The sequence below is a fragment of the Lissotriton helveticus genome, chromosome 8 (assembly GCF_964261635.1).
Source record: "Lissotriton helveticus chromosome 8, aLisHel1.1, whole genome shotgun sequence".
In the NCBI taxonomy this organism is placed as follows: Eukaryota; Metazoa; Chordata; class Amphibia; order Caudata; family Salamandridae; genus Lissotriton; species Lissotriton helveticus.
Window position 1 is genome coordinate 1,529,675,009 of NC_136069.1, and position 27,680 is coordinate 1,529,702,688.

A 27,680-nucleotide genomic window follows, 5' to 3' on the forward strand; every position below is an offset into this window, starting at 1 on the left:
TTGTTTGCAAAACTGTAATTTTGCAGGAGACACTTTATGTCCCTCATCTGCCAAATGATTTAAGAGAGTGTTTTTGCAGCCACAAGGAGGTTGTCAATGTACTGCACTAATGTCGATTTTCCAGGTAAATCTAGATTTTCCAAGGATTTCTTTAGCAACTGATTAAAAATAGATGGACTCTCTGTATACCCCTGAGGGATACGACACCATGCTAAAATACGGTCCTGGAACCTGAACGCAAAAATTTGTTGGCTTTCTGGATGCAATGGAACAGTAAAGAATACGTTACAAAGATCTATAACAGTATACCATTCAGCATCATGTGGAATCTGATAAAGAATTACCGCTGGGTTTGGTACTACTGGGCAACATGGAACAACTATCTGATTAACCTTTCTCAGGTCTTGAAAAATCCTGAAAGTTCTGTTTGGTGAATTACATGGACTACTCTCAATTTCTTTTAGTACACCTTGTTTTATGAACATGTCAATAACAGGTATAACACCTTCAATAGTCTCTGCTGTCATTTTATACTGAGGAATGTTTGGAAAATCTACTCCTTGTTTTACTAAATTTGAACTGGGTCTATATTTTTCATCAAACCAATTTCACTTCCTGTGAGATCCCAAATTTTAGCATTGACTGTCTCTTTTAATTCTTCAGGCAGATTATTTTTATCAAATACAGGAAATAATTTACTTTCCTCTGCTTCAACCATTAACATTGTTAATCTGTAAAGCCCATCTTCCTCTTGAGTTTGGAGCTCTATACCATCCGGTGAGGAATACATTTTACAATTCATCTTACACAATATATCCCTTCCTAACAAGTTTACAGGACTGCTGTTACAGACTACAAATCTATGCTTGTCTTTAAATTTGCCAATTTCAACTTTAACTGGTACTGTTAAATCTGTTTTAATTTGTTGATTAGCTACACCTACTACTTGAATTTGTTCTCCCGAGAGAGGCAGGTTTTCTATTTCCACTGATCTAACAGTAGAACGGGTAGCACCAATGTCCACTAGAAAAGTGATTTCTACATCATTCACTTTACCATTTACAAATGGACCAGCCTGATCTACCTCAAGAGTGGCTCCAAGCACACACTCTTCCTCCTCTCTCAGGCACCGTCATAAGTAATCGTCAGCATCACTTCCTCCATTTTCATACAATAAATACTGTTGAGAAACATTTGACACATTCACTCTTGGTGATCTGTTTACCTGTTCACCTCCGCAGAATCCCGTTTCTGTATTGTACCTCTGCACATTTACACAATTTGGAAGTGGCGGTTGTGGAATCTGACTCTGCTGATTCACTACCTGTCGCTGTAGCTGTTGCTGCAGATTTATTTTATTCTGCATCTTGGGATTTAATGATGCATTTTTAAAATTTCTGGGCGGATTTTTACATTCGCGCTTCCAGTGTCCAATTTCGCCGCAATTAAAACATGGGAGTTTCTGCTTTAATTCTTCAATATTTCCCATCAATCTTGGCTTAATAAAATTACCTTTAAATTTGCCTTGATTCTGATTAACATTTTTGTTCTCCAGGGTTGCTATCTGCTGTTCAGCTACCTTTACCTGTGCCCACATAGCTTTCTCTTTAAGCTTCTTCTGTTTTGCATCTATTTCATCACTGCAATATTTTGCTTTTCTCAAAATGTCATCAACTGAGAGTGATTGCCAGCCAAATATTCCGGACCTTATCATTTCACCAATTTCAGGTCTTAAGCCATAAACAAATCTGTAAATGAAGTGGCTCATATCCTTCGCACTCAATTTTTCATAACCACTGTATTGTTTAAATACTTGCAGTAATCTTTCATAAAATGAATGTACTGATTCTTTTGGCTCTTGATTTGTTCTATCTATTTTAACCCAATCAACTTCTTTCAGGGGAATCTTGTTTTTCAACCTGAAAATTACTTTATCATACAGATTGCTAACATCTGCTGAAGGAGCACCTGTTACCTTATCTCTAGCAGGTTCTTCTATGGGCCAATCTATAGAAATTTTACATTCTGTCCAAAGATCCGATGGGACAACAATGTCAAAGAATCCATCAAGATCAATCCACAGAACTTTTGAAACCTTAACAAACCTGTCTACCTGACGATACCATTCTACAGGTTTTTCTCTCAGCCGAGGAAAATCATTTGCAAACAGTAAAATGTCCTGTCTTGACCAAGGAACATGCACATATCCACCACCAGCTATTTCTCTCATTGGAAACTTATTTGCTACTTCACCTCTTTCTCGTCTTTCTTCCTCTCTTTTCTTTGTCCATTTTACTCTCCATTTACTTAATTCACCAAATCTTTTTAGAAACACAATTAAATCTTTTATGTGAATAATTCTTCCTGTGGTATTTATGTTCTCAATGTCTTTTTCTGAGAAATCCACTCTGTAATGTTTCTGCAAATTTTTCTGCCTGCTTAAATCTATTTCTAATTCAGCAACCATTTCCTCTAATTGATCATACTTTGTTTTCGTTTTCCATTGTATGCTTTTGCAAATAAACAACAATTCATCATCCTGATATAGCTTTAAACTGTTAGGTCCAATTGTACCAATAATTAATTCCTCCAAATCTGCTTTCAATTTTGCAACATCAAGTAATTTAAATTCTGAGCTTTGTGGAGAATGCGTTAAATCTATTTTATTAATGCTCTTTTCCGGAGTTCCAGAATCAGATTCTGCACCAGATGGAGTTTTATTCGAGAAGCTTTGATTAAAAGTTAAGTCAGGCATCATTGTTTTTTCTCGGTGAATTTCTGATAAATCTGAATAAAATTTTTCAGCCACTTTCTGAATTTCTGCATTTAATGGAATAGTTAAAGCTGAGTGTCTAATTTCTCTTTGATCAAATACTGGTTGAACAGGTCCAAACGTTACTGGTACCGTTACTGCTTCCATGCTTTTAGTTAATTGCTGTATTAATTCATCTTTTGATCTAAAATATTCTGAAGTGTTTGGCATTTCCTCACATCTTTCTGTTCTCATTACATTTCTTGGGGTATCATTCCTACGAACTGGGGTTTCAGCATAATTTCTGTTTTCACCAGATATACTGGAACTAGATCTTGTTTCTACTCTTTCAGGAGTTTTTGCATTATTTGGATTTAACCTGGGTGATGCCTCATCACTAAGCTCTCTAGGAGGAGCTCTTGGGGAAGTTCCTGGAGGAACCATCGGGGAAGACCATGAACAAGCTGGTTGATAAGGAGGAGGTCGTTTCTGTTTTGTAATATAAATTTCTTCTAAAACTGGATCTTCTAATTCACTTTCTTCAGCATTATTATTTTTCTTTTGGGCACTGTTTTGACTAGTTCCCTCACCAAATCTCGCTGGATACAAACCTTCACATGCACCACGTCTCCATCGACGCATTCTATCCTCATGAGTTTCCCTATTAATGTCCAATCTGGTACCTCTTGTTATACCTTTATTCTCTCGTTCCATTTCAAACATCTCATCCTCCCATTCAGCTAAAGCCTCAAATTGTGAAGGCCTAGGCTTTGAATCAAGAGTCATCATTTTGTCTCTTAAGTTTTTCATAACTTTAATGTTAAACGATCCATCTTCTGGCCATGCTAAAACACCATCATTTTTGGTATAATCCATCCAATTCTCAATCCAAAGGCAAGTATGATACCCATATTCATCTTGCATATAAGCTGCAGGTGTTTTGAAGTAATCTTTCACCTCGCGTTTCAATTTTCTTATCAGGTTTCAATTTATTTTTCAATTTCTGAAACCAAGAAAGTTTCTTTTTCTCTTTAATATAATAATAATCCATGTTTTAAAACTGTTTCCCTTGCTTCGGTAAAGATCGTAAGAAGGAAGTTGGTATTCCGCTGTACCAGCCAATCCGTGCGCGAAACTCACTAACAAGCCAATCAGGTTAAGCTACGTCACCACCTTGCTCAACCAATAGAATTACTGCTTTCAGGATGAACCAATCAGCTGTCAGCTCGTCTTAGTCACGTGAACCAATCAGTGAGCTTACTGTGACGTATGTTAGCCAATCACAGCGCGGACTCTGTGACGTACACTGCCGCTGCAGCTTCTCGTCTCCCGCTCCTTGAGCTCACCCCTCCTTCACGAAATATTTTCACAGCGCCATTTTAACAAAACTTTTCAATGAAATTCAGTTAGTAACTCCAGAAAAACAAACCATTTATCCGTTTCGCTAAAATAAAGTGATCGCTTTTACAGTCACTAAAGTATTCTTTTTGCGTGAAATAGACGACGCTATTTTCACAGAATATTTAGTTTCGTCGATAAAGTAAGGCTACTCTACCCTTCTGACAGGTAATAACGAACTTGTTTCTCTCTGAATACACTTATAGTCACAATTCAAAGTTAGACTCGATCGAATATTACTAAATCATTTACGCACATTCAAACGGAAAAATCCCTAACCATGTATACTTGAATCTTGGTAGGACTTTAACCCACACCAGAAAACCTCATACGCCAGTAAGATAGACAACACTTCCTTACCCTTCACTCAAGCTTGGATACATTCTACTACTCTTTTCACAGTGAGTTTTAAAACGGGCTCCAAGTCCCTATACTCGAAAGCTACAATTTCGTAGACAATCATTACTATACATTCTACCTTGCACACCTAAAATCCCTAAACTTGTGCTGTACGACCACAACACTAGTGATATATGACAATACCACTATTTTGAAACAGAACAAATGCACTGTGCAACTTCACCTGTTACAATACTCTTGCCGGCACAACTAGGAATTTTCACACTGCTGGAAAAAACCTTTCGACTAAATATAACAACTAAACAAACTCAACATATGTTAAACATCGATCCTATGTAATTACCATGTAGCATGACAGTTACCATAGCAACCGTAACTCTGCTACCAAGGAATAGGAATTGATCCAGCGCCCCTAAGGAAAAACTGTCTCACCAACACTACCCAACTCCACAATACTCACTATTAATCATAAATCACTCACAAGGCCCATAAACCAACGAGACAATTTTTGGGCGTCTGAATCATGTGACCTAATTAAACAGAACTATTCACAAACTATTTACAATTTTATATACAACTGCAGTTTATCATTTCTTACCATGGTTTTTCAAACTTATATCATTTAATTAAGTCACTTAGGCAAATGGATCAGCTAATGGTAACTAGACCATGAATAAACAAGACCAGCTTGTCGTTTCAAAAATCTAATTTTATTAACTTTATTATTCAGGAAAGAGCATTTTATTAAGAATCTTTATTTTATTAGCAAAAAATGCAAGCAGCTTTATTAAGGAGTAAACATATTAGACCGACACTTCAAAGGCAAATTAAACAGCATGAATTAATAGAAAATAACAGTTTCCATTCCTAAATTCTATTTCCCTGTCTAAATCTCACTTCACCTAAAAGAAAGTCATATAAGCCTATTATCCTTACATGCGCCAAAGAGTCCAACAGCACGACACGCCCTTCGGGAATCGGAAAGTGAGGAGCGCCCCCCTGCCCATGGGGTCAGATTTTATACCTTTTCTGTCTAGCTAATCTCACTAAATTGTATAATTTTCTTTGCCATCCAGTGTCCTCATTGGTTGACTTATGTCAGTTCATGTGATGTCATCACCATTTTCAATCCAAAGTCGAGCTTTACTTAAGCTCTATTGTCCTTTTGGCTTCCTCAAAAATGAAACATTTCTTTCAAGATACAGTCCTCGACTTCCTAACCTTGGCAATGTCGCCTGACTTCCTGCCCTTGAGCCATCTTCACCAAGTGCATGTTCAGCACAGTTAATAGTCTGCATTTTCTGTCAAAATCAACAATGTGGTAAAGGTTTCCACTGCTGTGCAAATACAAGGCTCCACTCTGGACAGGTTTCACGACCACTACCATTTCTTTTCAGGCCTTAGGCCTCTCTTGGAAACTATTATTTAAACAAACACAAGACATCAATTAATTAAAGAATTGAGACCCATTCTGTTACCCACCCCCTTAGCTAATTATTATCCCATTCATTTATGTTACCTAGCTGAGCACACAAAGCTGCATTTCATATCAACCTTCTTCATTTAGGCCGCAGGATTCTCCACGAGCTTATGCACATAAAGACGAAATGACATAACATAAGCACACAAATAAGCACATGACATTAGTTAGACAGCCGCATTTAATACTGACAAAGACAATAGACAAGGTTAGTTTATTATTTTTATACGCACTTGCTTTTGCAACAAAGAGCACATGAATTAGTCCCTCGTGTTGTGTAAATGCATTTTTAAACTATGTTGATTAATAATTCTTCACACACCAATTAATACGGTTATTGTTTTGTGGAAGTTTAACTTTGCGAGTCAGACACCCAATTCAAGTCATGCTGTACCATGCCAAAGCTTATTGACTGTTAAATTGTATTGGTATGTTCCATGCCATTTTATTTTACTATTCTTGACACTGCTCTGCTCAATTTAAAGTGACCTAAAGTTGTACCAGCACCATTCTAGTATTTTGGGTACTGCTTGCTGATTTTGCGCTATTGGGTTAATCTCATGCTTGTATAAACAAGCTCTGCCATGAGGACGAGGAAGTCAGCAGAAAAAGGAAATACTACAGTTCCTCCCCTCACTTAGAGGATTGGCATCCACTTACCAGGGACCAGTTATTCAGACAATAAAGCAATCTGAATTAACACAAAAGCTTACAAGGATGTCAGGGGAGATAGCAAAGCAGGGGAGGTGGGCGAGCCTTCAAGTTAACAGGGAGAGCAAAGCCATAGCCGAGCCACGGGTATGGTTGGGCTCTAAGGGCCAGATGTATCAAGCCTTTTTGCATTCGCAAACCGGCAGATTCGCAGAATCTGCCCGTTTGTGAACGCAAAAATTGCTTTTCCTATGTAGCAAACCTAATTTTGTGATTCGGTGACCGAATCGCAAAATGGTTTTTACGATTCGTATTAGGAAGGGGCGTGTTTAGGGCGTCCCTTTCTAATACTGAATCACAGCGGTATGTATGAATGTTTTGTGATCGCAAAACATTAGCATTTTACCACCTACAACAAGTAGGTGGTAACCCATTTTTCAAATGGGAAGGGATCCACATGGGACCCCCTCCCCTTTGTGAATGTTTGTAAAACTATTTTTAAGAGCAGGCAGTGGTTAATATTCATGAGGTAGGTCATTTGCGAACCCCTAGGAATCACAAAAGGTGTATTATACACATTCATACATTGCATTTTACTATTCCCTAATTGCAAATCCTTGTGATTCGCAATTAGGGAATCGCAAAATGCTATCTTGATACATTTGGCCTTAAGAGCCTGTGTCCGAGCCGAGCCCTGAAAATAGTCGGCATCTACATCATGCTGCAAAGATCGAGTGAAAATATGACAGTCTCTTTAAAATAAAAGAATTGTAGTTCTTTACCATGCAGAAGCGTTTCACCTTAAAACATTGGATTATTTTTGTATAATGCACACACAGAACTTACATATTGGAAGGTACTGTCATATGTGATTATGATGAAAAAGGATTATTAAGGAAAACAGTGGTCCTTAGAGTAAAGGATTACTAACAATTCAAATGGCATATAGACTCCAATCAGTACTATATCTGAGAGTTTTTTCAGTACCCAGCCGGGCCTGAATTTTTATTCAAGTATAGGTATAAATACAGCGACCAAACAAGAGGTCTGATTTAGAATTTGATAGGGTACAAGCCTGCACCTATCCAGAGCACACTCGAACAAGGTTCGGGGGTAGGGAATTAGGAAGAGAAAAGCGGGGGTAAAGAATTTCAGGCAAAAAGAACGTGGGAGCCAATTGTCCCTTGCATCATTAATACAGTTTCAAAGCAAGTTAAGACAAACAATAACTGCAACAAAAATAACATAATAGACAGGTTACAGAATTGTAAAAAGTGTCGACGGCGTTTCGATCCCCGGGCTCCTATTGAACTGGGATCATCATCAGGACTTTCTAATTTTTTGCCTGTAAGTACTTTTGTCATAAGCCTGTTTACAGTGGAAAAAGTGGGAGGAAAAAAGAAAGAGATTCCTTTTATATATACAGCACTTGTGTCAGGAACTTTACACACGCAGACAAATGTATTTCTTCGTTCTCATGCCATAGTCCTTACACAACAGAGCACACCATCCATGACGACACCCTGTTTAAAGTGTGTTTCAACCTCATGCACTCACGACGTGTGTCCACAGATTTATAAATCGCATCAATCAAAAGAGTTTTAAAAGATAAAGTTATCGCAAGATCGCGTCATTGTGACCGGAGTGATGGTGTCAGTTATGGATCCAGGAATGCTACCGCGTGTGCATGCAGACCGTGAAGCGACCGCGGAGAGCTCGGGCTGGACTGCCGTGTGCCACGTGAAAATTGTCTAAGTGCTTATTGTGATACAATGCTATGCGGGAGCAGGACCAACCTTTCAGAGCCTTGATTACTCTGTTCCAACGAGTCAAAATGATGGAAGTGGGCGATGCCTAAAAATTGGAAAAGCGGGTCAGTTCCGAAGTGTACCATTTCTGGCGTGCCGGGCAATGAGTTTTCAGTGCTTATAATTACCTCGGTTCCTACTTGGTAGACATGATAATGTCACCAGTCTTTAGGGATTCTTCCGTGCCGCAATTATGCGAGTTAGTTCCGGTCTCACGAGGGCGGATTTTCAATTTTGGCACACTCTGTGGAAAACGAGGTTCTGATTAATTAAATAAAGTAACTTGCTGCGAGCAAGGCATGGGGAGCCTAATTCCGCTCTTACCTTTAATGCGCAGACGGTGCTGCCTTGCTCCAGAATCGAGCAGGAATCAAACGGTGTGCTCAATGGCAGTGAGCCGACTTCACGATAATCCGGAAGTGAGGTGCTAGCCGGTATGGAGTGTTTAAGTGAGAAGGAGTGAGGGCACGTATTACTATGGTGGCCATCTTGGAACGGTGTTTGGTATATACAGGTATGGGCTGTAGGAGTGCCTAAGTGCCCGCCATCATGCATTTTGAGTGACTTTAGATTCGTTGTAAAAGAAATCACAATTACAATTGGGTCATATCATTTCACCATCATTATACACATTTGAAAACTTTGTGAATGGTTCTAATTTAAGGTACAGTGACAATAAATACATGAGATCTTCAGTATTGTGAGCAGTGCTAAGCATTAATTCAAAGCATCCTAATAATGATTTTTCTGCATCCTTCATTGATTCAATACGTGTGCATTTATGGTTAGTCTTTTTGGCTTCTTTCTGTATTCGCAAACAGTTTTTAGCACAAGCTGTCCAAGAAGTTTAGAGCAATCCAGCCCAGTCCTCAGTGCGATTCAGGCCATTCTGTATTGTGTCCAAAAGTATGATGCATTTCAGTTCCTCTTTGTTGAGGAGTTGACTCATGTTACCTCCTCTGGCCGGTAACTTTAATGACTTTAGTACAGTCCAGCGGAATTCATCTTCCTTATGCTTGGCATTAACAAAATGTTCCACAAGTGGGGCATTGGGAGTTTGGCAGCGAATGCGGCTCCTGTGCTGGCAAATCCTTGTTTTTACCTTTTGCGAAGTTTGACCAACATACATTCTGTTACACGGACATTGAATCATGTATATAACATTACAGGTGTTACAGTTTGAAAGAGAAGAGCTAGTGAAAGTGATATTGTTAAATACTCTTGTCTTTCCTTCAATGGTCATGTCACACACACTGCAATTACCACATTTCACATGCCCAACAATGGGGGACAGGCCCCAAATAGCTTCAAGCGTGGATGATTGAGTGGGACTTGGCAGTGCTGCTCGCACTAAATGGTCCTTCAAATTTTTGCTTTTCTTAAAAGCAAATAAGGGACGTTCAAGTTCAAGTACGCCCGCATTCACCACCGGCCAGTGGTGGAGTACCATTTTCCTCATTTTATTTGACACAGGAGAGAAAGTAGTAACACAAGCAAGTCTTTCTAGGGGTGTCTTTTGTGTCAGTGTGAGTAAGGTTTCCCTGGGTCTGTACCATGCTCTCTTGAGTGCATTTTTGACAATTCTCTTTGGATAGCCCCTGTTTTTGAGTTTGTCCGCTAAAAAGGCACTTTCTTTGAAATGGGAGAATGGGAGAATGGGAGTGACTCACTCCCATTCTCCCAGTTCCTGCGAATTAGGAGAAACTGCTCCTGTAGGCAGGATTATTTCAAAGAAAGTGCCATTTTAGCGGACAAACTCAAAAACAGGGGCTATCCAAAGAGAATTGTCAAAAATGCACTCAAGAGAGCATGGTACAGACCCAGGGAAACCTTACTCACACTGACACAAAAGACACCCCTAGAAAGACTTGCTTGTGTTACTACTTTCTCTCCTGTGTCAAATAAAATGAGGAAAATGGTACTCCACCACTGGCCGGTGGTGAATGCGGGCGTACTTGAACTTGAACGTCCCTTATTTGCTTTTAAGAAAAGCAAAAATTTGAAGGACCATTTAGTGCGAGCAGCACTGCCAAGTCCCACTCAATCATCCACGCTTGAAGCTATTTGGGGCCTGTCCCCCATTGTTGGGCATGTGAAATGTGGTAATTGCAGTGTGTGTGACATGACCATTGAAGGAAAGACAAGAGTATTTAACAATATCACTTTCACTAGCTCTTCTCTTTCAAACTGTAACACCTGTAATGTTATATACATGATTCAATGTCCGTGTAACAGAATGTATGTTGGTCAAACTTCGCAAAAGGTAAAAACAAGGATTTGCCAGCACAGGAGCCGCATTCGCTGCCAAACTCCCAATGCCCCACTTGTGGAACATTTTGTTAATGCCAAGCATAAGGAAGATGAATTCCGCTGGACTGTACTAAAGTCATTAAAGTTACCGGCCAGAGGAGGTAACATGAGTCAACTCCTCAACAAAGAGGAACTGAAATGCATCATACTTTTGGACACAATACAGAATGGCCTGAATCGCACTGAGGACTGGGCTGGATTGCTCTAAACTTCTTGGACAGCTTGTGCTAAAAACTGTTTGCGAATACAGAAAGAAGCCAAAAAGACTAACCATAAATGCACACGTATTGAATCAATGAAGGATGCAGAAAAATCATTATTAGGATGCTTTGAATTAATGCTTAGCACTGCTCACAATACTGAAGATCTCATGTATTTATTGTCACTGTACCTTAAATTAGAACCATTCACAAAGTTTTCAAATGTGTATAATGATGGTGAAATGATATGACCCAATTGTAATTGTGATTTCTTTTACAACGAATCTAAAGTCACTCAAAATGCATGATGGCGGGCACTTAGGCACTCCTACAGCCCATACCTGTATATACCAAACACCGTTCCAAGATGGCCACCATAGTAATACGTGCCCTCACTCCTTCTCACTTAAACACTCCATACCGGCTAGCACCTCACTTCCGGATTATCGTGAAGTCGGCTCACTGCCATTGAGCACACCGTTTGATTCCTGCTCGATTCTGGAGCAAGGCAGCACCGTCTGCGCATTAAAGGTAAGAGCGGAATTAGGCTCCCCATGCCTTGCTCGCAGCAAGTTACTTTATTTAATTAATCAGAACCTCGTTTTCCACAGAGTGTGCCAAAATTGAAAATCCGCCCTCGTGAGACCGGAACTAACTCGCATAATTGCGGCACGGAAGAATCCCTAAAGACTGGTGACATTATCATGTCTACCAAGTAGGAACCGAGGTAATTATAAGCACTGAAAACTCATTGCCCGGCACGCCAGAAATGGTACACTTCGGAACTGACCCGCTTTTCCAATTTTTAGGCATCGCCCACTTCCATCATTTTGACTCGTTGGAACAGAGTAATCAAGGCTCTGAAAGGTTGGTCCTGCTCCCGCATAGCATTGTATCACAATAAGCACTTAGACAATTTTCACGTGGCACACGGCAGTCCAGCCCGAGCTCTCCGCGGTCGCTTCACGGTCTGCATGCACACGCGGTAGCATTCCTGGATCCATAACTGACACCATCACTCCGGTCACAATGACGCGATCTTGCGATAACTTTATCTTTTAAAACTCTTTTGATTGATGCGATTTATAAATCTGTGGACACACGTCGTGAGTGCATGAGGTTGAAACACACTTTAAACAGGGTGTCGTCATGGATGGTGTGCTCTGTTGTGTAAGGACTATGGCATGAGAACGAAGAAATACATTTGTCTGCGTGTGTAAAGTTCCTGACACAAGTGCTGTATATATAAAAGGAATCTCTTTCTTTTTTCCTCCCACTTTTTCCACTGTAAACAGGCTTATGACAAAAGTACTTACAGGCAAAAAATTAGAAAGTCCTGATGATGATCCCAGTTCAATAGGAGCCCGGGGATCGAAACGCCGTCGACACTTTTTACAATTCTGTAACCTGTCTATTATGTTATTTTTGTTGCAGTTATTGTTTGTCTTAACTTGCTTTGAAACTGTATTAATGATGCAAGGGACAATTGGCTCCCACGTTCTTTTTGCCTGAAATTCTTTACCCCCGCTTTTCTCTTCCTAATTCCCTACCCCCGAACCTTGTTCGAGTGTGCTCTGGATAGGTGCAGGCTTGTACCCTATCAAATTCTAAATCAGACCTCTTGTTTGGTCGCTGTATTTATACCTATACTTGAATAAAAATTCAGGCCCGGCTGGGTACTGAAAAAACTCTCAGGTATAGTACTGATTGGAGTCTATATGCCATTTGAATTGTTAGTAATCCTTTACTCTAAGGACCACTGTTTTCCTTAATAGTCATTTGCCCAAGGTCCTTGGTACTTTTTGGGTTCCCTTGTTTTTCTGAAAAGATATGATGAAAAAGGAGGCGTAAAATAAAATATGTCTAGGATCACAAAATTTCGTCAAGCGGGGATCTGGTTTCACATTATCCAATTCACTCACTAAATGGCTACCTTTTTCTCCCCTTTTTTATATCAATGGCTCAAGCTTTGTTTTTAATTCTTGGTGCATGACTGTAGAGCATGGGTGGCAGACAGAAACCACATTAAAGCTTTGCTCGTTTTGGGCTCGAGGGTCCAAGAGGAACTTGAGCCTTATTTTGGCTCACCCACCACTACAAATAAAGCACATCATAACTAGTGAAACATTGTACCTATCAATGGAAGTAGCCAGCTCTCTGCCAAAGTTTCAGAAGTAACTACTCCAGTGAAAAAGGCCTCCCCCAGTCAGTCGAGTCAATTGTTGAAAGCAGCCATAGAAGGAGGAGAAGGCTGCATGTTGAAAAGGAAGGAGAAAAGGCAAGGAAGTCTTACCCCTAGGGTATAGGCTGCCAGAAAATTAGATGGAGTATGTGACACATCTATACTACTATTATAAAGGAAGAACTTTTAACCTTTGAGGCGGGTAAACTCGGGAACCACAGCGCCAATCCACACACCCGATACATCGTTGCAATTGTCAGGGTGTGCAGATGGACATAGGCTATATAAAGTAAAAAAAATACGTTATTTAAAACAATTTGCGGAAAAAAAAGTAGTCCCGTGGAAGAAGCGCCGCCGCAACCTGCGTGCTGACGTCAGGAGCACGGGGAGGAGCGGTGTCCAGGAGCGCGAGGAGGAGCGGCGGACATGGCACGGGGAGGAGCGGCGGACAAGCGGGGAGGAGCGGTGAGGAGCGGCGGACAGGCGGTGAGGAGCGGCGGACAGGCGGGGAGGAGCGGTGACCACCGGCGAGGAGCGGCGGAGCGGTAAACTGAGGAGCGCGGGGGAGGAGCGGCGGCTGAGGTAAGGCTCCAGGGGCAATGTCGGGGCAGGCGGGGGTCGGGGCAGGCGGGGGCCGGGGCGGGCGGGGGCCCTGAACACTTATGGCGGGGGGCGGGTGGGGGACGGGGCGGGCGGGGGGCGGGGAAGCCTGAATGCTCCCGGACAAGGTCGGGGCGGGCTGCTAGTCGATGAATAAAAAGGACACCCCCCAGTAGACTCTGACTCTTACCATGCCATTTTTGGTTATTCAGTGACTTATACGGAATCCCCATGAAAGGAATCCTAGATGCTGCAACACAGCTCATCAAAGTTCTGAAAACATTGAATCACATCTCTTCTTGACTCCTAATGGGTCCAGAGGCTACACCCCCTTTGTTTTGTGGCCGTTTGTTTTCATTATACCAAGAGTGAATAATAATCTATTTGGCCCTGCAACAGTCTCTTTCTGATGGCTTCAGCTGGTGCACGGAGGCTCCTCTATCAGCCTTCACAGAGAGATTACCATGATTGGAAAAATCCCATCCCTGGCCTTAGGCCCATGGCACACCTCTGTGCCTCTCCCATTTGTGACATGGTAAGCGTCACACCTAAAGGTAGACACGGACGCTGCAGCCGTAATCCCTGCAGTGCCCATGGCTACACGTCAATCAGCATGCTACCCCGCCCTATCCCAACTCGTCACAGAGTTGAGAAAGGGTGGGGTGAAAAAAAAAACAATGAAACCTGATCCCTGAAACTGCACAGGTTTGAGGTTTCAGTTTCATACCCCAACACAGGAAGTTGAAAGGAGCAAGAGTCCAAACGAAAAGGCAGGAATATAAGCACAAAAAAAAGCTTTTAAATGTATGCTGTGCATAAGGGTAATAGTGTGTGTTTGTGTGTTAGAGTGTGTCTATGAGAGAAAGTGTGATGTGAGATGTGTATGTGTAAGTTAAAGGGAGAGAATCAATGTAGGGTGTCAGTGAGTGGGAATGAGTGATAGGAAGAGTGAGTATAAGCGATAATGGATGATGGAGAGTGAGGGAGAATGAAAAATGAGTGTTAATGTGAAGGAGAATGACAGTGAGTGTTACTGTGAGGTAGAATGACAGTGGGTGTTACTGTGAGGTAGAATGACAGTGGGTGTTACTGTGAGGTAGAATGACAGTGGGTGTTACTGTGAGATAGAATGACAGTGGGTGTTACTGTGAGGTAGAATGACAGTGGGTGTTACTGTGAGGTAGAATGACAGTGGGTGTTACTGTGAGGTGGAATGACAGTGGGTGTTACTGTGAGGTAGAATGACAGTGGGTGTTACTGTGAGGTAGAATGACAGTGGGTGTTACTGTGAGGTGGAATGACAGTGGGTGTTACTGTGAGGTAGAATGACAGTGGGTGTTACTGTGAGGTAGAATGACAGTGGGTGTTACTGTGAGGTGGAATGACAGTGGGTGTTACTGTGAGGTAGAATGACAGTGGGTGTTACTGTGAGGTAGAATGACAGTGGGTGTTACTGTGAGGTGGAATGACAGTGGGTGTTACTGTGAGGTAGAATGACAGTGGGTGTTACTGTGAGGTAGAATGACAGTGGGTGTTACTGTGAGGTGGAATGACAGTGGGTGTTACTGTGAGGTAGAATGACAGTGGGTGTTACTGTGAGGTAGAATGACAGTGGGTGTTACTGTGAGGTAGAATGACAGTGGGTGTTACTGTGAGGTGGAATGACAGTGGGTGTTACTGTGTGTGAGACTGACTGAGAATGAGTGAAACTGAATTAGTGATTGTATCTGAGTGAGTCACGGTCTGAGTGAGGCAGAGAAGGGGTGAGACTGAGTGAATCAGAGAATGAGTGAGAAAGACAAATCTGGAAAAGATAAAACCCATTCACAGAAAGCTTGGAGTAGCATGCAGCTTCTGGTGTTTAACATGTGTAAGACTACGCAGTTTATTTGAACTCTGTATAGCACTTTGCAATATAACACACAGCACCGAAGCCCTGTGAGCACAATGGGTGTTGTGCGCCTGCTGCTATGGTCTTACTACTTCACTTTTAATAACCTCGGCACCCACAGTCATTTTTAGTAACTGCCGAACACTCTTGAGTCTGTTGCTTGTCTTAAGTGCACTTTAGTGCATTAAATCTAATCTGATAATAGCGTTTTAAACGTTTCTTAAGGCGATTTTAACTCCTTATGTGCACTTGTGTTATTCAGAGACTGCTTTCTTATCCACGCCTCATGAATTACTTTTATTTTGAGAATTTGCTCTGACATTGTAAAAATGTTTATTAATCATACAAGAAAAAGTATTGACTGAGTGAGAGAGTGATTCAGAATGAGTGGACCTAAGTGGAAACGAGTGAGATTAGGAAAGGCAGTGTGTTATTGATAGAGTGGGAATGAGTGGGGCTGAGTGAGAATGAATGAGATTTAGTGAGACTGAGTTAGACTGACTGCGAGTGAGTAAGATTAAATGAGTGAGTCAGAGTGAGAATGAGACCAAATGAAACCAAGTGACAGTGAGTGAGTAAGCGGGGGAGTGATTGAGCCCCTCCCCCGAGACCCACTGAGAAGTCAGGCTCGCTCACTAGAAAGCGAGTCATAGATTATAAGCCCTACCACTGTTAAAGATTACCAGCCGCCACTGAGTCCTCGTACCTCAATGAACTGACTACACTAGCTCCCCTTCATTCAATCTTCTATCATCTCGAAGACCAGCTGCATCACAAACAAAGCCTCCAAAAAAGGCATCTCTACGTATCCGTCAGAGAAAATTCCCACCTTATGTAGGGAGAGAAGCACGAAAAGCCAGGACATTCCACATAAAACTGCAAAAAGTAGAAACACAGAAGCTAACATTCCTGCATCTGTGCTCCGAGGTTCTGGAACAATATCCCCATTAATATCAGACCGGACCTAAAGCTTCTGCAATGTAGGAGGGATATTAGGACTCACCTTCTTACAGAACATCTCTTCAAAAATCCATAGATTGCACCATCCATGCAGGGGCGGCTCCACCTCTAAGGCGGAGGTGCGATGCCCCACTTGGTGTAAAAGAAAAAGAAAATGATAACGTAGCGTTACAAACGGTACATTATTATCATTTTCTTCTCTGTAAGGAGCGCGCCAGGTTGGGGCTGGGCTTGTCGGAGGGAGAGGGAGGAGGAGTTTTTGCTGCTGCACCGTAAGTGCACATGACGGTTTGGCCGGTTGTCTTGGGCCGGTCAAACTACCATGCGCACTTAGCATGTTCTCCATCGGCTGTACTTTACAGCTTGAGTGGAGAACATGCGCAGCCTTCCAGTCCCTGTCTGAGCACCGAACCAGGGCGCTCAGACCAATCATGACACTGCTGTCATGGTGACGACAGCGTTGTGATTGGCTCAGGGGGAGCCTGAGTGCTGCTGGGAGCCCGGAGAACTGCTGGGATGGAGAAGAGGCTGTAAATGGTTACCGGCGACGACAAGGTAAATCGTCTATTTTTGAAACCCCCCTCTCTGCCCTCACCTCCCCCACCACCGTTCCCTACCAGCCACCACTGCATCCATGAACATTCGTCCTTGTAAACGTCACTGACTGGTGCCTTCAGTTCCTGCCGAAGTGCAGTGCTCCAATGCTCACTAGCTGGGGTCGCACTATTTAACCCGTTGCATGCTGATGACGGAACCGCTCCGTCATCAGCTGAGGGTGCGCTGTGCTGATGACGGAGCGGTTCCGTCATGGCCCGCCCCGTTCGATAGAATGCTCATGCGCGGCGCGAATTCCGCGCCTGCGCTGAGGGTTCTATTGAGCGGGGCGGGCCATGACGGAACCACTCCGTCACCAGCATAGCTCAACCGACGCTGGTGACGGAGCGGTTCCGTCACCAGCATGCGGCCGCCACACCCCCTTAGCACTGCGGCGGAATAGCTACCGCAGTGAAGGGGTTAAATACCCACACTTATATTCTCTTGCCAAAGGCAGGAGTAAATATTTTTCCAAGGAGGGAGTGGAGCACGTCAATAATTGTTGGGGGTGTAGGAGAAGAAGGGGTGTTTTACACAGGTAAATAAAAATTGTAGGATAACAATAGCATTTCAACATTCGTACAACATCAACATGTGTAACTTCCGCACTGGTGCAAGCAGGATTTCTGAAACATTTTTATAAAAGTATGCCTGATAACCTTCGACCATCTCACTTTTCTAGGCTTATTTCTAGAAAGCTTGCCATTTCTAGGAAACCATAAACCTGTACCCATGTGACTTTTGGGAACCCAATCTTTTCTGTTCTCGTTATTTCTATTTTCTACTCCTGTCCAAATCGTGTTTTGCTTTGTCCTGCTATTCTTTTGTTCACTCATTACATTCTGCAGAATTTTAAATGTGCTAATTACGCCTGGGGTTTTCCTCGCTGCACGGATTCAATTACAGCCTTTTACTTAGCGGATCGCGCCTTTGTTTCCTTTCCTGCCTTTCACATTGCAGCAATGGGCCACACATCTGCTAATTAGTTGTTAATCCTGAATGGATTATTCTCTATTGAGTTAGGTTTATTGATCGCAGAAAAAAATCAACAGTAAACATTCACATTGTGAGAAATCAGTTTCCGACCCAGATAGCAGTGATTGGATCACTTTTTGCATTTATGCAAATAAAAGGCCTACCTTCGCCTATCTGGGTAATCAATAGCACGTGGCAGGGCAGAATGCAGCTGCATGTCCCATGTGTGCTACAAAGCACAAGATCTTGTGCCCAGAATCAGTGGCGTAACGAAACTTGAGGGCCCCCCTGCAAACTACATGGAGGGGCCCCCCCTCCCATCCTCCGTGCCAGTCTAGAGCTCTCAGGCCAGTGACCCGCCATACTGCAGGGGATGCGGGGTTATTGTTATGCCACTGTCACCAATACAGCCGTTATAAGTAACACTGGATGGTGGAGTCAAAGGTTGGGCTTAGTCTGCCAGCAGGTTATCATAGGTGGTGGTCCACTCATTACAGGGTCCCTGCCATCAGTATGCCGGGGAAGTTTGCCCAATTTTAGGTGGGTTTCCTGATGCAGACTCCTGTCATGATGTACAACATCGGGCCCACTCATCGTTCAGTTTTGACAAAAGTGCATCCACTGCTCCTTCTCGTTTCCATTTTAAAACATTAGACAAAGCAACAATGCAGTATTTCAAAAGCAGGTGTAACTACAAAGAGCACATTTTGATAATACATTCTTATTAGCAGACAATAGCAATCTTAAGAGGCATTGCAAAGCATCATACACACTGTGACCCCAATTCAATCACAGTCTCTCCCTCTCTCTCTCTCTCTCTCTCTCTCTCTCTCTCTCTCTCTTTCTCTCTCTCTCTCTCTCTCTCTCTCTCTCTCTCTCTGTCTCTCTCTCTCTCTCTCTCTCAGTCAGTCAGTCTCTCTCTCAGTCAGTCAGTGAGTCTCTCTGTCATTCAGTCTCTCTCAGTCAGTCAGTCTGTCTGGCATTCTCTCTGTCTCTCTGCCAGTCATTCGGTCTCTCTCTCTCTGTAAGTCTCTCTCTCTCTCTTTCTGTCAGTCTGTCAGTCAGTCAGTCAGTCTCTCTGAGTCAGTCAGTCTCTCTCTCTGTCAGTTTCTCAGCAAGTCAGTATTCAGACTCTGAGTCAGTCAGTTTCTACTCTCTCTCCACTCTATCTCTCTTTCCATTCTCTCTCTCAACTCTGTCCACTCTATCTCCATTGTATCTCTCTCCACTGTCTCTCCCTCCACTGTCTATCCCTCCACTATCTCCACTGTCTCTCTCTCCACTGTCTCTCCACTCTCTCTCTCACTCTATGTACTCTCTCTCCAATCTCTCTCCACTCTCTATCCACTGTCTCCCCACTGTCTCTCTCCACTGTCTCTCTCTCCACTGTCTCTCTATCCACTGTCTCTGCCTCCACTGTCTCTCCACTGTCCCTCTCTCTACTCTCCCTCCACTCTCTCTCCACTCTCTCTCTACTCTCCCTTCGCTCTCTCTACTCTCTCTCCACTCTCTCCATTCTCTCTCCACTCTCTCCACTCTCTCTCCACTCTCTCTACTCTCTCTTCTCTCTCCACTCTCTCTTCCCACTCTCTCTCCATCCACTCTCTCTCCACTCTCTCTCTCTCCACTCTCTCTCTCTCCAATCTCTCTCTCTCCACTCTCTCTCTCTCCACTCTCTCTCTCCACTCTCTCTCCACTCTCTCTCCACTCTCTCTCTACTCTCTCTCTCCACTCTTTCTCCACTCTCTCTGCACTCTCTCTCCACTCTCTCTCTCCACTCTCTCCCCACTCTGTCCACTGTCTCTCTCTCCACTGTCTCTCACTCTCTCTACTCTCTCTCCACTCTCTCTCGACTGTCTCCCTCCACTCTCCCTCCACTCTCTCTCCACTCTCTCTCTCCCTTCGCTCTCTCTCTCTCCTCTCTCCACTCTCTCCTCTCTCCACTCTCTCTCTCTCTCTCCACTTTCTCTCTCTCCACTCTCTCCACTCTCTCTCCACTCTCTTTCTCCACTCTCTCTCCACTCTCGCTCTCCACTCTCTCTCTCTCTCTACCCTCTCCACTCTCTCTCTCTTCTCTCTCTCCACTCTCTCCACTCTCTCCACTCTTTCTCTCCACTCTCTCTCTACACTCTCTCTCTCCCATCTCTCTCTCTCTCCACTCTCTCTACTCTCTCCTCTCTCTCCACTCTCTCTCTCCACTCTCTCTCTCTCCACTCTCTCTCCACTCCCTCTCCACTCTCTCTCCACTCTCTCTCTCCCTTCTCTCTTTCTACTCTCCCTTCTCTCTATCTACTCTCTCTCTCCACTCTCTCTACTCTCTCTCCTCTCTCTCTCCACTCACTCTCTCCTCTCTCTCTCCACTCTCTCTCTCTCTCCACTCTCTCTATACTCTCTCTCGCCACTCTCTCTACTTGCTCTCTCCACTCTCTCCACTCTCTCTCTCTCCACTCTCTCTCTCTCTCCACTCTCTCTCTCTCCACTCTCTCTCTCTCTCCACTCTCTCTCTCCACTCTCTCTCCACTCTCTCTCTCTATCCACTCACTCTCTCTCCACTCTCACTCTCTCCACTCTCTCTCCACTCTCTCTCCACTCTCTCTTCACTCTCTCTCCACTCCCTCATCACTCTCTCACCACTGTCTCTCTCCACTGTCTCTCTCTCCACTGTCTCTCTCTCCACTGTCTCTCCACTGTCTCTCACTCTCGTTACTCTCTCCCCACTCTCTCTCTCTCTCCACTCTCCTCTCTCTCCCCCTTCTCTCTCTACTCTCTCTCTCTCCTGTCTCTCCACTCTCTCTCTACACTATCTCTCTCCACTCTCTCTCTCCACTCTCTCTCTCTACTGTCTCTCTCCACTGTCTCTCTCTACTTTCTCTCTCCACTCTCGCTCTACTCTCTCTCCACTCTCTCTCCACTCTCTCTCCACTCTCTCTCTCCACACTCTCTCACTCCACTCTCTCTCACTCCACTCTCCCTCTCACTCCACTCTCTCTCTCACTCCACTCTATCTCTCACTCCACTCTCTCTCCACTCTCTCTCACAAAGTAGTGTGCGTTGCCATGGGTGTCTGTAGAAATGTTTCCGGGGGGGGGGGGGCAAATTTTTAACTTCATCACCATCCCCCTTGCACTCTTCTCCCCCTCCCCCTTGCCCCCTTCTCCCCCTCCCCCTTGCACCCTTCTCCCCCTCCGCCTTGCACCCTTTTCTACCTTGCGCCAATCTCCCCTCCGCCTTGCACCCTTTTCCCCTCCACCTTGCACCCTTCTCCCCTCTGCCTTGTACCCTTCTCCCCTCCCCCTTGCACTCTTCTCCCCTCTGCTGTGCACCCTTCTCCTCTCCGCCTTGCACCCTTCTCCTCTCTACCTTGCACCCTTCTCCCCTCTACCTTGCACCCTTCTCCCCTCCACCTTGCAACCTTCTCCCCTCTGCCTTGTACCCTTCTCCCCTCCCCCTTGCACTCTTCTCCCCTCTGCTGTGCACCCTTCTCCCCTCCACCTTGCACCCTTCTCGGCTCTGCCTTGTACCCTTCTCCCCTCCCCCTTGCACTCTTCTCCCCTCTGCTGTGCACCCTTCTCCTCTCCGCCTTGCACCCTTCTCCTCTCTACCTTGCACCCTTGCACCCTTCTCCCCTATACCTTGCACCCTTCTCCCCTCCACCTTGCACCCTTCTCCCCTCTGCCTTGTACCCTTCTCCCCTCCCCCTTGCACTCTTCTCCCCTCTGCTGTGCACCCTTCTCCTCGCCGCCTTGCACCCTTCTCCTCTCTACCTTGCACCCCTCTCCCCTCTGCCTTGCACCCTTCTCCACTCCGCCTTGCACCCTTCTCCACTCCGCCTTGCACCCTTCTCTCTGCCTTGCATCCTTCTCCCCCCTACCTTGCACCCTTCTCCTCTCTACCTTGCACCCTTCTCCCTCCGCATTGCACCCTTCTCCCCTCTGCCTTGCACCCTTCTCCCCTCTGCCTTGCACCCTTCTCCCCTCTACCTTGCACTTATCTCCTATCTGCCTTGAACCCTTCTCCCTTCCGCCTTGCACCCTTCTCTACCTTGCACCCATCTCCTCTTTGCCTTGCACTCTTCTCCTCTCTACCTTGCACCCTTCTCCCCTATGCCTTGCACCCTTCTCGGCACACCTTGCCACCCCACCCCAGCGGAAGCCCACAAGGTGCCTTCTAACAAGAGTGCTTACCTGAGGGCATCATTTTGCTGATTCATCCCTTCTCATATGAGGGAGAATGCTCTCTCTGTGGGCCCCCACTCCCACTCTTGTCAGGGTCCTGAGCAGTGCTCTGTGCTGCCTCCTGCTCTCTGTGGGCCCCCACCACACCCTTGTCAGGGTCCCAGCAGTGCTCTGTGCTGCCTCCTGCTGTCTCTGGGCCCCCACCCTTGTCAGGGTCCCAGCAGTGCTCTATGCTGGCTCCTGCTCTCTGGGGCCCCCACCCCACCCTTGTCAGGGTCCCAGCAGTGCTCTGTGCTGCCTCCTGCTCTCTGGGGCCCCCACCCCATCCTCTTTCTAGGCCTGGCACCTCTGACTGAAGAAAAACAATGTTGATACTTTGTTTCTCTTCAGTCAGAGGGAGGGGGCGAGGGGCTCAGAGCAGGCTGCACCTGCTTTAGACACAGATGGAGAGAGGCTTGCACTTAGAGCAAGCCTCTCTCACCGAAGGGGGCCCATTAACTGAAGAGAGTGGGGCCCCCCCTGTACCGCGGGGCCTGCGGGGGTGTTTGTCACGCCCGTGCCCAAAATTCAATCATTGCTGATTTGTATGGCGCATGGATAATCGCAAACATTTGCTCAGGGGCCACAAAGCACAGTTTATGGTGTGACCGAGGGCTGCACTGATGCCAGCAGGGTGGTGGGTGATAGGGGGTCTGGGTGGGTTATGGATTGTGTAAGGAGGTCTACATTTTTTTACATAAATGGGCATGCATTTATTTGAAAGTTAATAAATGCTTGCTCGTTTTTTAAAATTTCTTTTGTTGCATATTAGTGCTGCTATTCACCGGTGGGTAAGGGGGGGGGGCAGAGGGAGGCGGGGCACGCATTTAAAGGTCAAGAGGGCCGCAAGCACCCCCTGGCTGTACTTCGAGTATCACTGGTATAGTGCGTCAAAACATATGTTTCACCGACAGGAGCCACTTTTAAGAGAAACAGAAATGTTTAGTAATGTATAGGTTACTGAGGTAGGAAGGGGTGTTACAAAAATGTACCCTAGAAACAGGGGCGTCTGGTAGCTTAGAAAGTGGTGGGGAAGGTGAACTGCTCTCCAAAAAACCTAAGATAAACAATCCCTCCCTCCGAAAGTCAAAAACAACCAACCCTTCCCTCCAAAAATCTAAATAAATACAAACCCTCCACCCAAAATCCCTAAAAAAAGCATTACAAATTCCTAATAATTTTTTTTTTTAATTGTACTTAACCATGAGCTCCAAGTCTTTCTTGGTGTTCCTCTGCAGTCTGATGCACGACGGATGATCCCCTAACCAATCAGGATGCTGCTAGCCAGCATGAGCGCATCTCCAGGATTTGAAGGTGAGGGCTAGCTAGACTCTCCTTCAGGCCCTTGAGGCCTGTACCTGGTCTCCACTCAGCTGTCTAAGCAGTGCTTTAAATGGAAAAAAATAAGTGCAGGTACTCACCAAAAGGAGCAGTGGGTGGAGTTTAGGGCGGGGCTAAGGGGGAACAAGGAGCGGGGTTAGCTTTTTGACCATGCCAAGGTTGTATGCACGAAATCTGCATGCATTTTATCAACCTCCTAAGGATTACATGCTGCTTCAGCCTGCCTTAAATCGAACCGGTGGCCTACAGCCCACTGAGCCATCTGTCCAGTACTGGTACTCTTTTGTAACATGCACACGTCACTTTTCTCTTGTAACATACTGTTTGCTACCTCTTACATTTTGTTTGCTTTAGATACTTGTGCAAGTGCCACAATTGCCTCATGTAACGTTTGTTCTTGTGCTGGAGTGTCTGCCATTTATTGCAGTACTATACCTCTACTTGTACTTTGTATGCTTTTGTACCCTGCACACATATCACTTTTTCCTCCTGTAATGTATCGTTTGCTACCTCTTGTATTTTGTTTGCTCACAATTGTCACTTTTGCCTCATGTAACTTAACATTTGCTTTTGTAATTTTTTCGCTTGTACTTTTCTCCTCATGTATCATTACTGTTCCTATTGAGAAGTGCTCTGACACCTTCGGGTAAAGTCCGCGCTATATAAAAACACATAAAATAAATAAACAAGTCTCTCCTGGAACATTTGTAAACCGGAGTTAGGGCCAGAGCTGACAACGTCTGTACTGGGGAACCAGGTGCCAATCTCCACATTTTTGATTGGTCTTAAGATCTGTCCAAGGTCGATGAAATAGGAATCAGCGAGTGTGGACGTGGAAGTGTGCAGGAAAGCAATTCAGATGCGTGGTGACTGTAAAAGCCTTCCCATACGTTCTTTTGTTATGTCCTGGATAGTGCCTTCCACCGCCACCCATTAGATTTTACAGCCCCCTCTTAGCGCCCCTTGTGAAAGATCTTTGGATAAGCAAATGACACAGCAGACACACCCCTGCTCTGATTTACAAAGAAGCTCACGCTGGGTCCTGGTGACGAGCTCCTGTGATTGATTCCATGCAGTGCTTGAAAGGTGCTGCCATAGTACAACTTGAGGGATAAAGGGAGCGCGCTGCCTCGGTTAAAGTCAGATCCCCATGAGTACCGGTACTCTCTTTCTTCTAGAAAAAAGTGCCGGTACTCAAGGGGAGAAAATTAAGAAGTGCCGGTACTCAGTACGGGTGAGTACCGGCCCATTTAAAGCACTGTGTCTAAGACAGCTGGGTGGAGAGCTTCAAAGTGTGCATGTCACTTTGGCCAGTACAAGACAGCCGGCCAAACTGACATGCGCACTTTGGGAGCATCCAGTCAGTCCCTGCTCCAGTCCTTTGCTGCCAGTCATCAGCAGAGGCCCCCTCCCATTTCTCCTGGCTGGGTGGCAGGCTGGTGGCGCTTCATGGTGAAAAATAAAATGGCAATGAAATCTCATTGCCATTTATTTTTCACTTTTAGCATGGCTCGCAGAGGTCAGGGGGGCGATGCCCCGCCACCTTAATAAAGAAACAGCCGCTGCCTGGAAAACATGCTCAGGGCCCAAGTGGCAAGACCTTTTCCATGCACCTGTGTAAGGTATGCACTGTAATAGTATCAACAACAAATCTAAAATACACAAGTCAGAAACTATTGTATTGTCTCATACTGGTATCTATATAGCTATGGAATTGAATGAGTGCCCTAGACTTTCCTTTTAATCAAATAAACCAAGCTTGTGATCACCAGATGGCACCAGTGCTGTAAAGGAATGCAGAGAGCTGGGGACAAGACATTCTCATTTGCTTGACTCATAGAGATACAATATTAAGTCATAACATTGTAGGCTTTTATAAACATTTGCAACACCTTTGATATTTACTTGACATTTACAGACTTCCAAACTTATGACTCAGTCAGCTTGGTGGAAGGAAGCAGAAAGTGTGAACATGCTCGTGGAGCACTCCAGTTTTTAAACTTATTTTCCTTTAAGAAAATGAAAAAAATGATGAAAGTGAAATTTCATATTTAGTCTTTCCCTACAGAGATCCTGATTACAATTGGGCGGTTAATTCTGTCCCGTGCATAAATCCCTGTTTATGCATGGGACGGAATTACAAGTTTAGTTTTGTTTAATGCTTCCGAAATAACATTTGTTAAATTTCGGGAGGGCAAACCTGCCGAAATTAATGGGGGGAAAACATGGTATTTCTTGTATCATACGGACTTTGATGTGTTAAACATCAAACTCTGCATGTTATTCTCCATAAACTCATAATAGGTGTTATTTATTGCACCTGACAAATAACATACCCTGTGGTATCCTTATTTATTAGGGGGCGATAAATAATGCCTCAACTTGCAATTAGGCCCAGTTAGGTAATGCTTATGTATGTAAATGTATAGGCATTTATATAGCGCACTACTTACCCGTAGGGTCCCAAGGCGCTTCGACCGCTGCGAAACCCTTCCTGGCTTCCCTGAGAGATGGTCCCTTAATGGGTATCTCCAGGGTGAGACCAGGCATCCCCGGCGGGGCCGTTAGTGAAGATGAGGCAAGCTAATGCCCAGAGTTGCCGAGTGTGAACGCTGATCAGAGTGGGCACCGAGGCGAGAGAATTATCGAGTCCGCTGACCCTGGTCCAGAAACCTGCCGCACCGGGAATCGAACCCTGGACCCGGGCCGTCCTCTGCTCTCGGGTCTGCCGCCTCTAACGAGTGAGCCACACTACTTCACTTCACTATTATAAGTGTATGACAGGAATATTCACAAACATCTAAGAACCTGATTAGGGGTGTAGGTGCTATTTAGTGCACCTGATAAAATAGCAATACCAAGGGTGTACGTTCTTTATGGGATGCAGTAAATAGCTCCTATTATAAGCTTGTGGAGAATTAAGTGGATTTTGGTGTTTAACGCAACAAAATCCGCATGGTGCGGTAAATACTGTTCACATTTCCCCTGTTAAACAGCTGCTGAAAGTTAAAAAGTTTATGTATTTAACTCATCTGACAATTATCAGATCCATTAAATACCTTTTGCCTCATGATTCTGATCCGTATGTAAACAGAGGTTTACGCGTGTTTGTAGGAGCCCCCAATGATCTCCTTCTCCATGGATTTTCCATAACAACTCGTTTGAGTGCTTGGTCTAGCGAAGTACAAACTCAGATTATGAAACTACCACCGTGCTGGGGGTTGTCTTTACTAATAAGAATTGATTTCTACCCAATTGAACCCTTTTTGCAACATTAAGATAATGAAATACTGGGGGAAAAATCATAATGCTCTAATCTACAACTTGCAATTTGCATGCAGCTCTTTAATGATCATTAATAGCTCACAGTTCTCTATTCAGATTTAAATTTATAAACTGCAAATAACAAAAGGAGCTCTCTGATAGAAGCAGTAACGCACTGAAATATTCACTTTGTATGCACTTTGTGATCTGCCTGGTAAATGTGCTTTGCAGCAGGCGTTTTAACCTCCTGCGCTACTTTATGATGAGTCAAAACTTCAACTACACAAAACTTCGATCTTTCTGCAGCAGGTCCACCAATCACCAGAGTTATCTTGACATTTCTATGGTTGCCTGAAAATTGCTGGAGGCTTGGAAAGCAGCAGCTTGTGCTTTTAAAACTATGTTGTACTTGAAAACACAGCGCTCCCCCAAAGCCAGCGCCCGGTGCTGTGGCACCGATCGCATCGCCCATGAGCCAGCCCTGGGTTTATGCACTAGCTGCAATTAACTGACCCATTCTTAATAAGGCCCTACGTTTGCTTGAATACTTACCACGTTGTAATGTCCTCTGTGCATTTGGAAAGGAGAATACTGAAGAAGGCATAATATTAATAATAAACCAGATGTTTAACTACAGTAGCAGCTGCTACTGGCAATGGTAGTAGAGTGGGGGGGGGGTGTTAAAAGGGGAAAGAAAAAC